Source organism: Rhinopithecus bieti, unplaced genomic scaffold (genome assembly GCF_001698545.2).
Source record: "Rhinopithecus bieti isolate Rb0 unplaced genomic scaffold, ASM169854v2 scaffold_32081, whole genome shotgun sequence".
Classification (NCBI taxonomy): Eukaryota; Metazoa; Chordata; class Mammalia; order Primates; family Cercopithecidae; genus Rhinopithecus; species Rhinopithecus bieti.
Genome location: NW_016814436.1, coordinates 2,923,994 through 2,937,875, shown reverse-complemented (window position 1 = coordinate 2,937,875; position 13,882 = coordinate 2,923,994). Strand labels below are relative to the sequence as shown.

At 42.7% G+C, this 13,882-nt stretch overlaps 1 protein-coding gene across 1 annotated transcript in view; it reads left to right on the top strand.

The window, feature by feature from the left end:
• The window catches only part of TANGO6 (transport and golgi organization 6 homolog), a 277,961-nt gene that overhangs the window by 42,040 nt on the left and 222,039 nt on the right, over positions 1-13,882 (top strand). The gene's annotated exons all lie outside the window — the stretch shown is intronic.

Here is a 13,882-nt window from a genome sequence, read left to right as displayed (position 1 = left end):
TTTTTTTTTTAAATTTTTTCTTTTTTTGTAGAGATGAGCCACTGCTCCCAGCCTTTTAACATAATTTTACCTTTTAATTAGCACTTGAAGCATTGGAATAACTAAACTAAAGCTCCAAGCTGTCAGAATCTTTTCACTATGAAAACCAGAAACTATAAGCTGACCTTTTTTGTCTTTTGTTGTTGTTGTTTTTCCTTTTTGTGGAGAATGAGGTCTCGCTATATTGCCCAGGCAGGTCTCAAACTCCTGGGCTCAAGCTATTCCCTTGCCTCTGCCTCCTTAAGAGCTGGGATTACAGGCGTGAGCCACTGTGTTTGGCGAGCTGAACTTTTTAAGTGAAAAAACTGATATATTTTTGAAACTCTGTTAATTACATCATTTATTCTAAATGTTGAAATAGTTTAGATTTTCTGACTGGCAAATGCCACTGATGAAAGCATGTCTTTTGAAGAAATTGACACGGAGCGGGGCATGGTGGCTCACACCTGTAATCCCAGCACTTTGGGAGACTGAGGAGGGCGGATCACCTGAGGCCAGGAGTTCAAGACCAGCCTGGCCAATATGGCAAAACCCCATCTCTACTAAAACTACAAGAATTAGCCGGGCGTGGTAGCACGCACCTGTAATCCCAGCTACTCAGGAGGCTGAGACAGGAGAATCGCTTGAACCCAGGAGCCAGAGGTTGCAGTGAGCCAATATTGTGCAACTGCACTCCAGCCTGGGGATAGAGCGAGACTCTGTCTCCAAAAAAACAAACCAAAAAAGAAATTGACGGGTGTTTTCAGTACTCTAGCCTTCCTAAAAGTGTATGATAATTGAATCTACTTTATAACTTTTGATAGTAATCACTGTCATAACAAATTAAGTCTGAATAAATGATTCCTGCAAATGACTACATAAATATATAACAAGAGTGAAAACTGCTTTTCTATTCATAGGAAGAAAGAAAATGAATGAAAACTAAGAATCTAAGTGTTATGTTCTTTATTATCACAGTCTTATAAATATATGTGGTATATGCATTTGGAAAACAAATGAAATTCATTGTGTTATGGCTAGATGGAATTAGGATAAATATTCTTTAAAGTTTATTTTAGGCCCAGTGTGGTGGCTTATGCCTATAATTCCAGCACTTTGGGAGGCGAAGGCAGGAGGATTACTTGAGGGTAGGAGTTCAAGACCAGCCTGGTCAATATAGTGAGACCCGATCTCTATAAAATATAAAAATAATAAATAAGGTTTATTTTAATAAATTTATAATAATTTACTGCTGAACACTTTTACATTAGAAAACAGCTTTCAAAACTGTATTTCATGTGAAAAAGGCACAGCTGCTTTGGAAAATAGTTTGACATTTCCTCAAAAAGTTAAACATGGAGTTATCATATGACCCAGCAATTCCACTACTAGGTATATACCCAAGAGAAATGAAAATATGTTCATATAGGCCGGGCGCGGTGGCTCATGCCTGTAGTCCCAGCACTTTGGGAGGCCGAGGTGGGTGGATCATGAGGTCAGGAGATCAAGACCATCCTGGTTAACACAGTGAAACCCCGTCTCTACTAAAAATACAAAAAAATTAGCTGGGTGTGGTGGTGGGCACCTGTAGTCCCAGCTACTCGGGAGGCTGAGGCAGGAGAATGGCGTGAACCTGGGAGGCGGAGCTTGCAGTGAGCCAAGATTGTGCCACCGCACTCCAGCCTGGGCGACAGAGCGAGACTCCGTCTCAAACAAAAAAAAAGAAAATATGTTCATACGAGAACCTGTATGTGAATTTAGTAGGTAGGACGGGGAGCAATTACAAATAGCACAAGGGATCTTTTGATGAAGGAAAGGTTCTAAAATTGTATTGTGGTGATGGTTTTGCAAATCTGTAAATTTACTAACATTCACTGAACTGTATATTTAAAATAAATGATTTTATGGTTTTTAAAGTATACTTAAATAAATCAGTTTTATTAAAAAAAAAAAAAGCCTTGGCACGATGGCTCACGCCTGTAATCCCAACACTTTGGGAGGCCAAGATGGGCGGATCATGAGGTCAGTAGATCAAGACCATCCTGGCTAACATGGTGAAACCCCGTCTCTACTAAAAATACAAAAAATTCGCCGAATGTTGTGGCACGCACCTGTAGTCCCGGCTACTCGGGAGGCTAAGGCAGGAGAATCACTTGAACCTGGGAGGCGGAGGTTGCAGTGCGCCGAGATTGTGCCACTGTACTCCAGCCTGGGTGACAGAGTGAGACTCTGTCTCAAAATAAATAAATAAAAATACAAAGATTAGCTGGATGTGATGGCGCGTGCCTGTAATCCTAGTTACTCTTGAGGCTGAGGCAGAAGTATCATTTGCACCTGGGAGATGGAGGCTGCAGTAAGCTGAGATCACACCACTGCACTCCAGCCTGGGCAACAGAGCAAGACTCTGCCTCAAAAAACGAAAACATAAAAAATAAAAATAAGGCCGGGCACGGTGGCTCAAGCCTGTAATCCCAGCACTTTGGGAGGCCGAGGCGGGTGGATCACGAGGTCAGGAGATCAAGACCATCCAGGCTAACACCGTGAAAACCCGTCTCTACTAAAAATACAAAAAGCTAGCCGGGTGAGGTGGTGGGCGCCTGTAGTCCCAGCTACTCGGAGGCTGAGCTTGGAGAATGGTGTGGCGGGAGCGTTGGAGCAAGTGAGCCGAGATCCGCGCCACTGCACTCCAGCCTGGGCGACACAGCGCAGACTCCGTCTCAAAAAAATAAATAAAATAAAATTACAAAAAAAGATAAAATAAAATAAATAAAATAAATAAAAATAAAGTGTACAGGCACGCCTGTAATCCCAGCACTTTGGGAGGCCAAGGTGGGTGAATTACCTAAGGTAAGGAGTTCAAGACCAACCTTGCCAACGTAGCGAAACCCTGTCTCTACTAAGAATACAAAAATTAGCTGGGCATGGTGGTGGGTGCCTATAATCCCAGCTCCCCAGGAGGCTGAGGCAGGAAAAGCATTTGAACCCGGGAGGTTGCGGTCAGCTGAGATCGCACCACTGCACTCCAGCTGAGTGACAGAGCAAGACTCTCTCTCAAAATAAATAAATAGATAAATAAAGGTGCAGATCAATGGCTTTTATGTATATTCATAGGTATGTACAACTGTCATCACGATCGTCTTTAGAACTTTTTATTCCCAAAAAAGAAAACCCTGGCCGGGCACAATGGCTCATGCCTGTAATCCCAGCACTTTAGGATGCCCAGGCAGAAGGAACACCTGAGGTCAGGAGTTCGAGACCAGCCTGACCAACATGACGAAATCCCGTCTCTATTAAAAATATAGGCCGGGCGCGGTGGCTCAAGCCTGTAACCCCAGCACTTTGGGAGGCCGAGACGGGCGGATCACGAGGTCAGGAGATCGAGACCATCCTGGCTAACACGGTGAAACCCCGTCTCTACTAAAAAATACAAAAAACTAGCCGGGCGAGGTGGCGGGCGCCTGTAGTCCCCGCTACTCGGAGGCTGAGGCAGGAGAATGGCATAAACCTGGGAGGCGGAGCTTGCAGTGAGTTGAGAACCGGCCACTGCACTCCAGCCTGGGCGACAGAGCAAGACTCCATCTCACAAACAAAAAAAGAAAGAAAGAAAGAAAAGAATCCTCCCCACACCACTTAGCCATCACTCTGAAATCTCTCCACCACCAATCCCTCGTCCCCTATAAATAGACAACCACTAACCTGTATTCTCTCTCTCAAGATTTGCCTATTCTGTACATTTCATATAAATGGAATTGTACAACATGTGTTTTTTTTGTGATTGGCTTCTTTCACTTAGCATGATATTATCACATGGAGCCATACTTCATTTCTTTTCATTGCCAAATGGTATTCTCTTGTATTAACATGCCTCATTTTATCTGTTCATCAGTAAATGGACATTTAGGTTGTTTCCATAATAGCCATAATAACATTTTGGCTATTATGAATAATGCTGCTATGGACATTCATGTATACATTATTGTGTATATTTATGTGTTAATTTCTTTTTGGTATATACCTAGTAATAGAATTGCTGGATCATATAGTAACTCTATGTTTAACTGTTTGAGGCACTTCTAGACTGTTGTCCAAAGTGACCGCACCATTTTACATTCCCATCGGCAGTACATAGGGTATAAAGTGAATTACATTCTTTCAGATAAGAAGGCAGATAGTTTTGTTTTGCTTTAAGCTTTCTGCATGATACTCGTAGATTCATAGATAGAAAATGCAAACTCATTCTTTATAGCACTCACTTCATTTCTTTTTTTTTTTTTTTTTTGAGACAGAGTCTCACTGTGTTACCTGGGCTAGAGCTTAGTGGCATGACCTTGGCTGACTGCAACTTACGCCTCCCAGGTTCAAGCAATTCTCTTGCTTCAGCCTCCGCAGTAGCTGGAATTACAGGCACCCACCACCACGCCGAGCTAATTTTTGTATTTTCAGTAGAGACAGGGTTTCACCCTTTGTTTGCCTTTGTTTGCCAAGCTTGTCTCAAACTCCTGACCTCAAGCAATCCACCTGCCTTGGCCTCCCAAAGTGCTGGGATTATAGGCATAAGCTGCTGTGCCTGGCCTCACTCACTTTATTTGTAAAGTGGAATGTTTACTACCCTTTTATTTAATTTCACTATTTTTAAAAATAAAGTCTACCCTTTAAGGGTTGACCTGGCACACAAATATGGAATCAGATTACTCAGAGATTGAAAGGTGACATGGTAACTATGTGAAAATAATGCTGTTTTCATTTTTTAATGCCTCATGGATAGACTCCTGAAAAGAGGGGTCTTCTATCCTGTTCTGAATATTAGTAGGCAAAGACTTTCAGATTATGGAGAGAGAAGAAATTATTAGAGCAGTCTAGAAAGCAGATGTTCTAAATTAGAGAACAGTGGCCTACTAACTTTCAGAAAGACCATGTCCCATCCAAGAAATAGCATGATGAAAAACTGCCAAGGGGTTGGGTTTAGAATGTTGGGAAGACTTGAAAGTACTGTCAGGATAGGGGTAAGACTAATTGTGACTAAATTTTGGTGGAAACCCCTTATAATATGCCTTGGAAGTCAGTAAACTTAGAGGGAGAAAAAAAAGCAAACAGAGTATTTCTTTCTAGCAAGGGAGTTATCCTATAAAAAACAGAGATCTGGACATAATGAATCCTGCCATGTCTCCTATTCTTGGTCCCCAAAAGGAGGGGGAAACCTTCATAGTTTGGTCAACAGTTTGGTGAATTTAAAGCCCCCTAGAGAGGCACGCAAACCATTAGTTTTCTGTAGACACTTGATTATGCACCAAGGATTGGCACTGTCATGAAACTAAGAGGGGCGGAAGGGTAATTATTCTCTCTGCAAGGTTTTGGCAGCCAGCTGCAGTGGGAAAACAGAGGAAATGTGTATGTTGGAGGAAAATGGTAAACACTGGGTAAAATTTAACAACAAAGGATGTGTTGTGTCTATTAACTTTCTGTTAATACTAAATTATAGAGTACAGCTCAAAGGCAGGAAATAAGGAAAATATCGGGGCTGGGTAAATTGATCCAGCAGCTCACTAGGTAACATGGAGGATAACAAAAGAGTGCTTAATTTTAGAGAAGCATTTGGGAACATTTCCAGCTCTTTTTTTCTCTCTCTCTTTTTTTATTCTTGTTAACATTTATTAAGATAAAAATTCATGTAACATACAGTCCACTCATTTCAAGTGTACAGCTCAGTGTTTTTTAGTACGTTCATAGGGTTTTGTAACCATCATCAGTCTAATTTTAGAATATTTTTGTTCTCCTTAAAAGAAACCCATATCCATTAGGTGTTATTCTCCATTCTTCCCACTCTGCTCATAGCCTTAGGCAACCACTAATCTATTTTCTGTCTCTATAGATTTGCCTATTCTGGACATTTCATATCAATGGAATCATACAATTTATGGTCTTTTGTGATTGGCTTCTTTCAAGTCTAGTCAAATGAAGCAGTCAGAGCGGAAAGGGGTCAAATAAATCTGTAACTGGTTGTGATTAATTAGTTGTAAACACCACTGCACTGGAGCCTGATATTTTTAAAGTTCATTTGTATTGCAGCATGAAGCAGTACTTCAGTGCTTTTTATTGCCAAAAAGTATGCCATTATATGGATATACCACATTTTACATATCTATTCATCTGTTGATGGATATTTGGGTCATTTTCACCATTTGGCTCTCATGAATAATGCTGCTATAAACACTGGTGTACACAATTAGTTTTTGTGTGAACCTATGTTATTGCTTCTTTTGCCTATATACTTTGGAGTGAAATGCTGGATCATATTGTAACTATATGTTTAACCTTTTGAGGACCTGCCACACTTTTCCGAAGCAGCTACGCCATTTTACATTCCCACCAGCAATATATGAGGGCTCCACTTTCTTTACATCTGGCCAGAATTTATTACCTGTCTTGCCTTTTTTATTCTAGTCCTCCTAGTGGGAGTAAAGTAGTATCTCATTATCATTTTGATTTACGTTTCCTAATGACTAGTGATATTGAACAGCTTTTCTGGTGCTTATTGGCCATTTTCATGTCTTCTTTGGAGAAGCGTCTATTAAGACCCTTTTTCCTTTCTTTTTTTTTTTGAGACAGTCTTGCTCTGTCTCCCAGGCTGGAGTGCAGTGGCGAGACCTCAGCTCACTGTAACAACCTCTGCCTCCCAGGTTCAAGCCATTCTACTACCTCAGCCTCCCGTGTAGCTTGGATTACAGGCGTGCGCCGCCACATCCGGCTAATTTTTGTCGATTTTTAAATTGGGTTATTGTCTTTTCATTATTGATGAGTTGAGGGATGGGCTCCTGGCTTAACAAACAGCTCACTCCAGAGAAATCCTCCTCACTGATCTAATCTCAGTCTCTCCATACCATTTTTTTTTTTTTTTTTTTTTTTGAGACAGTGTTTCGCTCTTGTTTCCCAGGCTGAAGTGTAATGGCATGATCTCAGCTCACTGCAACCTCCGCCTCTTGGGTTCAAGCAGTTCTCCTGCCTCAGCCTCCCCAGTAGCTAGGATTACAGGTGCCTGCCACCATGCCCGGCTAATTTTTGTATTTTTAGTAGAGATGGGGTTTTACCATGTTGGTCAGGCTGGTCTCAAACTCCTGACCTCAGGTGATCCACCTGCCTCAGCCTCCCAAAGTGTTGGGATTACAGGCATGAGTCATTTCGCCTAGCCCATACTTTTTTTTTTTGAGACCGAGTCTCACTCTGTCACCCAGGCTAGAGTGCAGTGGTACGATCTTGGCTCACTGCAACCTCTGCCTCCCAGGTTCAAGCTATTCTCTTACCACAGCCTCCCAAGAAGCTGGGATTACAGGCGCCAGCCAACACATCCAGCTAATTTTTGTATTTTTAGTAGAGACGGGGTTTCGCTATGTTGTCCAGGCTGGTCTCAAACTCCTGACCTCAGGTGATCCACCTGCTTTGGCCTCCCAAAGTGCCTGGGATTATAGGCATGAGCCATCACGCTTGGCCCTTCCATACTTTTGGTCCTTCTCTCCCCTCTTTCTGGAAGAGCAGTTTTTATAATCCCCAACCTGTTCTCATCTTAGTCTGGTGTCTTCCTTTGGAGTGTGGGTCTATTTTATCTTGGTTTCTCACTGGGCATTTTCACCTTGACATCCCCTGTCATGTGCACCATTGCCACCACCCACCTGTGGCCACTCCAGAGGCTGTGCACTAGCTGCAGAGCAGCCCGTGTCACCTTTATACACTATCCTGATCAGACTGGAGGTTATCTGATTTTTCAGACCATAGCAGAATTCAAAGTTAAAAAATAGAAGTTAGAGTAAGAAGGCACAATGACAAGAGAATGCCAGCAGAGAGGAACAAGAAAGGACACTAAAAAACTACTCAAAAAGGGTGTAAGAATTTGAAAAGCAAAGTTTGTTGGGGCTGGTGTGTTCAATATACTTTGTTTAAAAAGGCAGGGATTGCATATTAGAAATATTTCCTTCTAGGGCCAGGCACAGTGGCTCACGTCTATAATCCTAGCACTTTGGGAGGCTGAGGCGGGCGAATCACTTGAGGTCAGGAGTTCGAGACCAACCTGGCCAACATGGTGAAACCCTGTCTCTGCTAAAAATACAAAAAAAATTGGCCAGGCATGGTGGCGCGTGCCTGTAACTCTACCTACTTGGAAGGCTGAGGCAGGAGAGTCGCTTGAACCCAGGACACAGAGGTTGCAGTGAGCCGAGATCGCACCACTGCACTCCAGCCTGGACAACAGAGTGAGACTCTGTCTTAAAAAAGAGAGAAAGAAAGAAAGAAATATTTCCTTCTGAAAGCATTAAAATGTAAATAAATTTTTTTTTTGTTTGTTTTTGAGACGGAATCTCACTCTGTTGCCCAGGTTGGAGTGCAGTAGTGCAATCTTGGCTCACTGCAAGCTCCGCCTCCCGAGTTCATGCCATTCTCCTGCCTCAGCCTCCCGAGTAGCTGGGACTACAGGCGCCCGCCACCACGCCCGGCTAATTTTTTGTGTTTTTAGTAGAGACGGAGTTTCACAGTGTTAGCCAGGATGGTCTTGATCTCCTGACCTCATGATCCACCTGCCTCGGCCTCCCAAAGTGCTGGGATTGTAGGTGTGAGCCACCGCACCAGCCTAAAATATAAATACATTTTGGTATTTAAAGAATAAACCCTTGGGCTGGGTGCAGTGCTCACGCCTGTAATCCCAGCACTTTGGGAGGCCAAGGCGGGCGGATCACGAAGTCAGGAGATCAAGACCATCCTGTCTAACACTGAAACCCTGTCTCTACTAAAAATACAAATATTTAGCTGGACGTGGTGGCAGGCGCCTGTAGTCCCAGCTACTCGGGAGGCTGAGGCAGGAGAATTGCTTGAACCCGGGAGGTGGAGCTTGCAGTGAGCCGAGATAGCGCCACTGCACTCCAGCCTGGGCAACAGAGCGAGACTCCGTCTCAAAAAAAAAAAAAAAAAGAAAGAAAAGAATAAACCGTCAGTGCTCTGAATGAAAATTTTATGATGGGAACAATTGTAGAGGAATGCCTTTTTACTCTTGTATCCTTCACTCCAGCAGGGAGTAGAGCCGGTGGTTCTGATGGCTCTGGGGGGCCAGGAGGAAAGTTCTCCACATATAGGTGCATTCATAGGTGCTAGTTGAATTGAAAACTTGGCACAGCCATGTGTACTTTATCTGCATAAATGATTCTCACTTCTATATATGTACCTTCTATCTGGTAAAATTATCTAAGACATAAAGGGGATATGCAACTCAAAACACTTTTAGTCCAGTGGTTCCCCATTCTCTCCTTCTGCTCTGAATGCCTGGGGCCCAGTCCTTAGAATACGTAAATTCTTTTGTCCTCCCTGGCATGAGAAGGCTTAATAGTGTATTCTTTGCCTAGAGAGGTGAAGGGAGGCCTAGATTGCACAGAGATTGGTTCTGGGTAGGACAACATAAGAAGAGAGTTACAATTCCTTTTTATTTGGACATATTTTGCTTGTAAGAGGACTGGCTAGATTCTGAAATGGGGAAAACGTTTCCTTTTAGCATTCTTCACAGTACTTGCCTGACACTCTTCCTAAAAGCAGAAGAAATGTTAGGGTAGGAAAAACTAGGAGGCACTTAATTAATTTATTTCCTACCTTCTCATTTCCATTTTATCTCTCTGTTTCCAGATTCAGGGAATCTTGACTGTAATTATCCAAGTCTTTTCGGCATCTAATCTTAATGAATTTCTAATTACAGTTATGCTGTCAGATTGGATATTTGACTCTTCTTTCTGAATTTTTAATTAGATTTGCAGAGTAAATTAGAATAATAGAATCTTAGAACTGGAAGGAACTTCAGAAATAATTTAGTATAACCTCTCACTTTTTAAATAGACTTTATTTATTATTATTATTTTTTGAGATGGAGTTTTGCTCTGTCGTCCAGGCTGGAGTGCAGTGGCGCAATCTCAGCTTATTGCAGCCTCTGCCTCCTGGGTTCAAGTGGTTCTCCTGCCTCAGCCTCTGAGTAGCTGGGATTATACCTGGGATCACAGGCATGTGCCACCATGCCCGGCTAATTTTTGTATTTTTAGTAGAGGTGGGTCTTCGCTATGTTGGCTGGGTTTTTCTCGAACTCCTGACCTCAAGGGATCCACTCACAGCCTCCCAAAGTGCTGGGATTACAGGCATGAGCCACCACGCCCACCAATAGACTTTATTTTTTAAGAGCAGTTTTAGGTTCACAGAAAAATTAAGTGGAAAGTATAGGGAGGTCCCATATATTTATCTCCAGACAGCCTGGTACATTTGTTACAATTGATGAACCCACATTAATGCCTCAGTATCATCCAAAGTCAATAGTTTACATTGGGGTTCACTGTTGGAGTTGTATAGTCTATGAGTTTTGACAAATTAACCCCTCATTTTGTAGTAAAGAAAATAAAATCCAAAAGATTTTGTGAAGTGACTTGTTCCAAATCATACAGTTGGGGAGTACAGAGCAGGTCCTGGAACCAATCTTTCCTTCCCTTTCACTCTCCCTTTCTGTGTTTAGAAAAGATCATGTTTGCACATGGTACAAATTTAAGGACAAAAAACTTTATAGTGAAAAGTTAGTCTCCTTCTCACCTTGGTTCCCTGCACTGGCAATAATTCTTTCTGGAAATGTCCATGTGTAATTGAACTGTGACCTTGAATTACAAGCAAAAGACCAAAAGAAGTATGCTTCAAGTCTGTGGGAATTGCAAATGTTAGCTTTTCTAAATGCTTTGGTTCAGACTCTCTGGTATGGTGTAGCACCTTTCAGCCAGACAGACCTAGGTTGGAATCTGGCTCCAAAGTTGACTGTCCGTGCGACTTTAGGTAACTTATTTAACATTTGATTTGTGGGGATGAAATAAGGTAACTTGGTGGGTTCATGGCATATTGTAGCACATAAGTGCTCAAAAAACTGTCAGTTCTCTTTTGGTTCAGGGAAACTTGTTTTTTAAAAAGACGATCTTATGCAATATGTTCTGAAAGCATGCACAGTGCAAAGTACTTGCTATATTAGGTAACTTGCCTTGTTCTTTTCTCCTCTCACAAGTCTTAATTACACTCAGCAAGTGCATTAGAAGTTCTGGAACACTACTATCAGAAAGATCACTGTAATGTTTTAGAAGGCTGTGTTTGACTAGTTTAATCTTTAGGAGGTGTAAAATCAAGTTCCAGCCTGTACTGAATTTCAGTGTTAGGATTCCGTCAGCTTGATTCCGAACAGGCCCGTCATGTTTGTATTCCCACACATGTACATCCCTGTAAAAGATAAGCCCATAAGTTAAGAAAATATTTCCATTCACAATAGCATCAAACATATAAAACATTCAGGAATAAATCTAACATTTGTATGGGGTATATATATTTCACAAAATCCTTTAACATGAATTATCTTAATTTGTCCTTATGCCAAAAGCTTGATGCCTACATTATAAATGAGAAAATGGAGACTGAGAGAGGCTTAAATGTCTTATCCATGTTCACTCATTTAATGTGTAATTTGGGACAGTCACAAAGGTGACAGAAACAAAATTCACATCCAAGTTTCCTGACTACTGACTTCCCTGTGCGCTTTCAACTACTCAGCAGTAGTCTCTAAGGGACATGCTTAGCAATGTCATGGAAGTCTATGGAATGAGAAATGGGGCACATGGCCAGGTGTGGTGGCTTTCGCCTATAATCCCAGCACTTTGGGAGGCCAAGGCAGGTGGATCACCTGAGGTCAGGAGTTCAAGAACAGCCTGGCCAACATGGCGAAACCCCATCTCTACTACCAAAAAAATAAAAAACAAAAAATTAGCCGGGTGTGGTGGCAGGTCCCTTTAATCCCAGCTACTCAGGAGGCTGAGGCGGGAGAATTACTTGAACCTGGGAGGCAGAGGTTGCAGGGAGCCAAGATTGCACCAGTGCACTCCAACCTTGGCAACAGAGCGAGACTCCATCTCAAAAAAAAAAAAAAAAAAAGGACTTTGGGAGGCTGAGGTGGGTGGATCGCTTGAGGTCAGGAGTTCAAGATCAGCCTGGCCAACATAATGAAACCCCATCTCTACTAAAAATACAAAAATTAGCCAGGTGTGGTAGTGGGTGCCAGTAATCCCAGCTACTCAGGAGGCTGAGGCAGGAGAATCGCTTGTACCCAGGAGGCGGAGGTTGCAGTAAGCTGAGATCACACCATTGCACTCCAGCCTAGGTGACAAGAGCAAAACTCTGTCTCAAAATAAATAAATAAATAAATAAATAAATAAATAGCTGGGCATAATGGGCATCTGTTATCCCAGCTATTCAGGTGGGTGAGGCAGGAGAATCACCTGAACCCAGGAGGCGGAGGTTGCAGTGAGCCGAGATCGCGCCACTGCTTTCCAGCCTGGGTGACAGAGCAAGGCTCAGAACTGCAAAAAAAGAAAGAAAGTATGGAGCATGTGAGAACTCTTTCTGTTTGTTTTATTTTCGTTTGCTTTCAAACAGAAACAGCGTGTTTGCTTCTTATGTTTTTGACATTTTGATTACACCACCACTTTTTCTTCTTTCTCTTTTAAATTCTCTAGCAACTCCTTCAGAAAAAATTCTATCGCTCCAAGATATTGAAGGTATGATGCTGTACAAGCCATAAACAAGTCAGCTTTGCTCAGTCCGCTCTCCTTTTCATGGTATGAATTCATGATTCTACTCTGTTAGTTAGCACTGATGGAATCGCCTCTTAGCTACACAGCTTAAAAAAGGAAGGAAGGAAGAAAGGAAGGGAGCGAGGGAGGGAGGGAAAGGGAAAGAAAGGAAAAGAAACGGACAAGGAAAAGGAGAGGAAACGAGGGAGGGAAGGAGGAGGGAGAGAGGAAGGAAGGGGAGGGAGGAGGTGGAGGGCGGGTGGAGGGAGGGAAAGAGAAAGGAAATGCATAGAGCGCGTTGTAACTTCCCCACAAAATAGAGCTTTTGAGAAAATAAACAGCAGCCTACTTTGTTCATTTATTATTTGATTCAATCAGTTACAAAAATATTTATCAGGTATTTACTGAATGCCAGACACTTTGCCAGGTTCACAAATACAGAAATGATTAAGCCAACTGCTGCCTTCAAGAAGTTCCTAGTCAGGTAGGCAAAGAGTTACAGTAGTGTGTGGGCCATAGCTAAGATCATCCTATCGCTTATTGCAGAGTAGCGCTCTAAGCTTAGATGAAGGATTGTAAGGCTTAACCACAGACGCCTCATATCATAGCTGGCTGGATCTGCGAAAGAAAGCCGAGGAGCAATCAGGAAGAAATGTGGAAATCCCCAGAAAGGAACAAGGAAATCCCCAGACTGCCACTGGGGTTGTTGGTACCAGTCTGTATCCTTGCCTAATCTGTTTTCACTGACCCACATTGGCCTCTGACTTTGCCTCTCAGCTCTTGCTACATGTTTATATTTGAAAAGCCACAGGTAAGCGGAGGTTCAGTCCTTCTTTCTTTCTTTCTTTTTTTTTTTTTTTGAGACAGAGTCTCTCTGTTGCCCAGGCTGGAGTGCAGTGGTGTGGTGTGATCTCGGCTCACCACAACCTCCACCTCCCCGGTTCAAGGGATTCTCCTGCCGGAGCCTCCCAAGTAAATGGGATTACAGGCACCCACCACCACACCCAGCTAATTTTTTGTATTTTTAGTAGAGACAGGGTTTCACCATGTTGCCAGGCTGGTCTTGAACTCCTTACCTCAGGCATTCTGCCCGCCTCGGCCTCCCAAAGTGCTGGGATTACAGGTGTGAGCCACCACACCTGGCCAGGTTCAACCTTTCTTCGAGGCATCCTTTCACTTACTCTCAGAGAGGCTTTTATCATACCACACAATTGAAAAGCTACCTTCAGGGTCTCTCCCTTCACTGCTTCAGCTTTCCC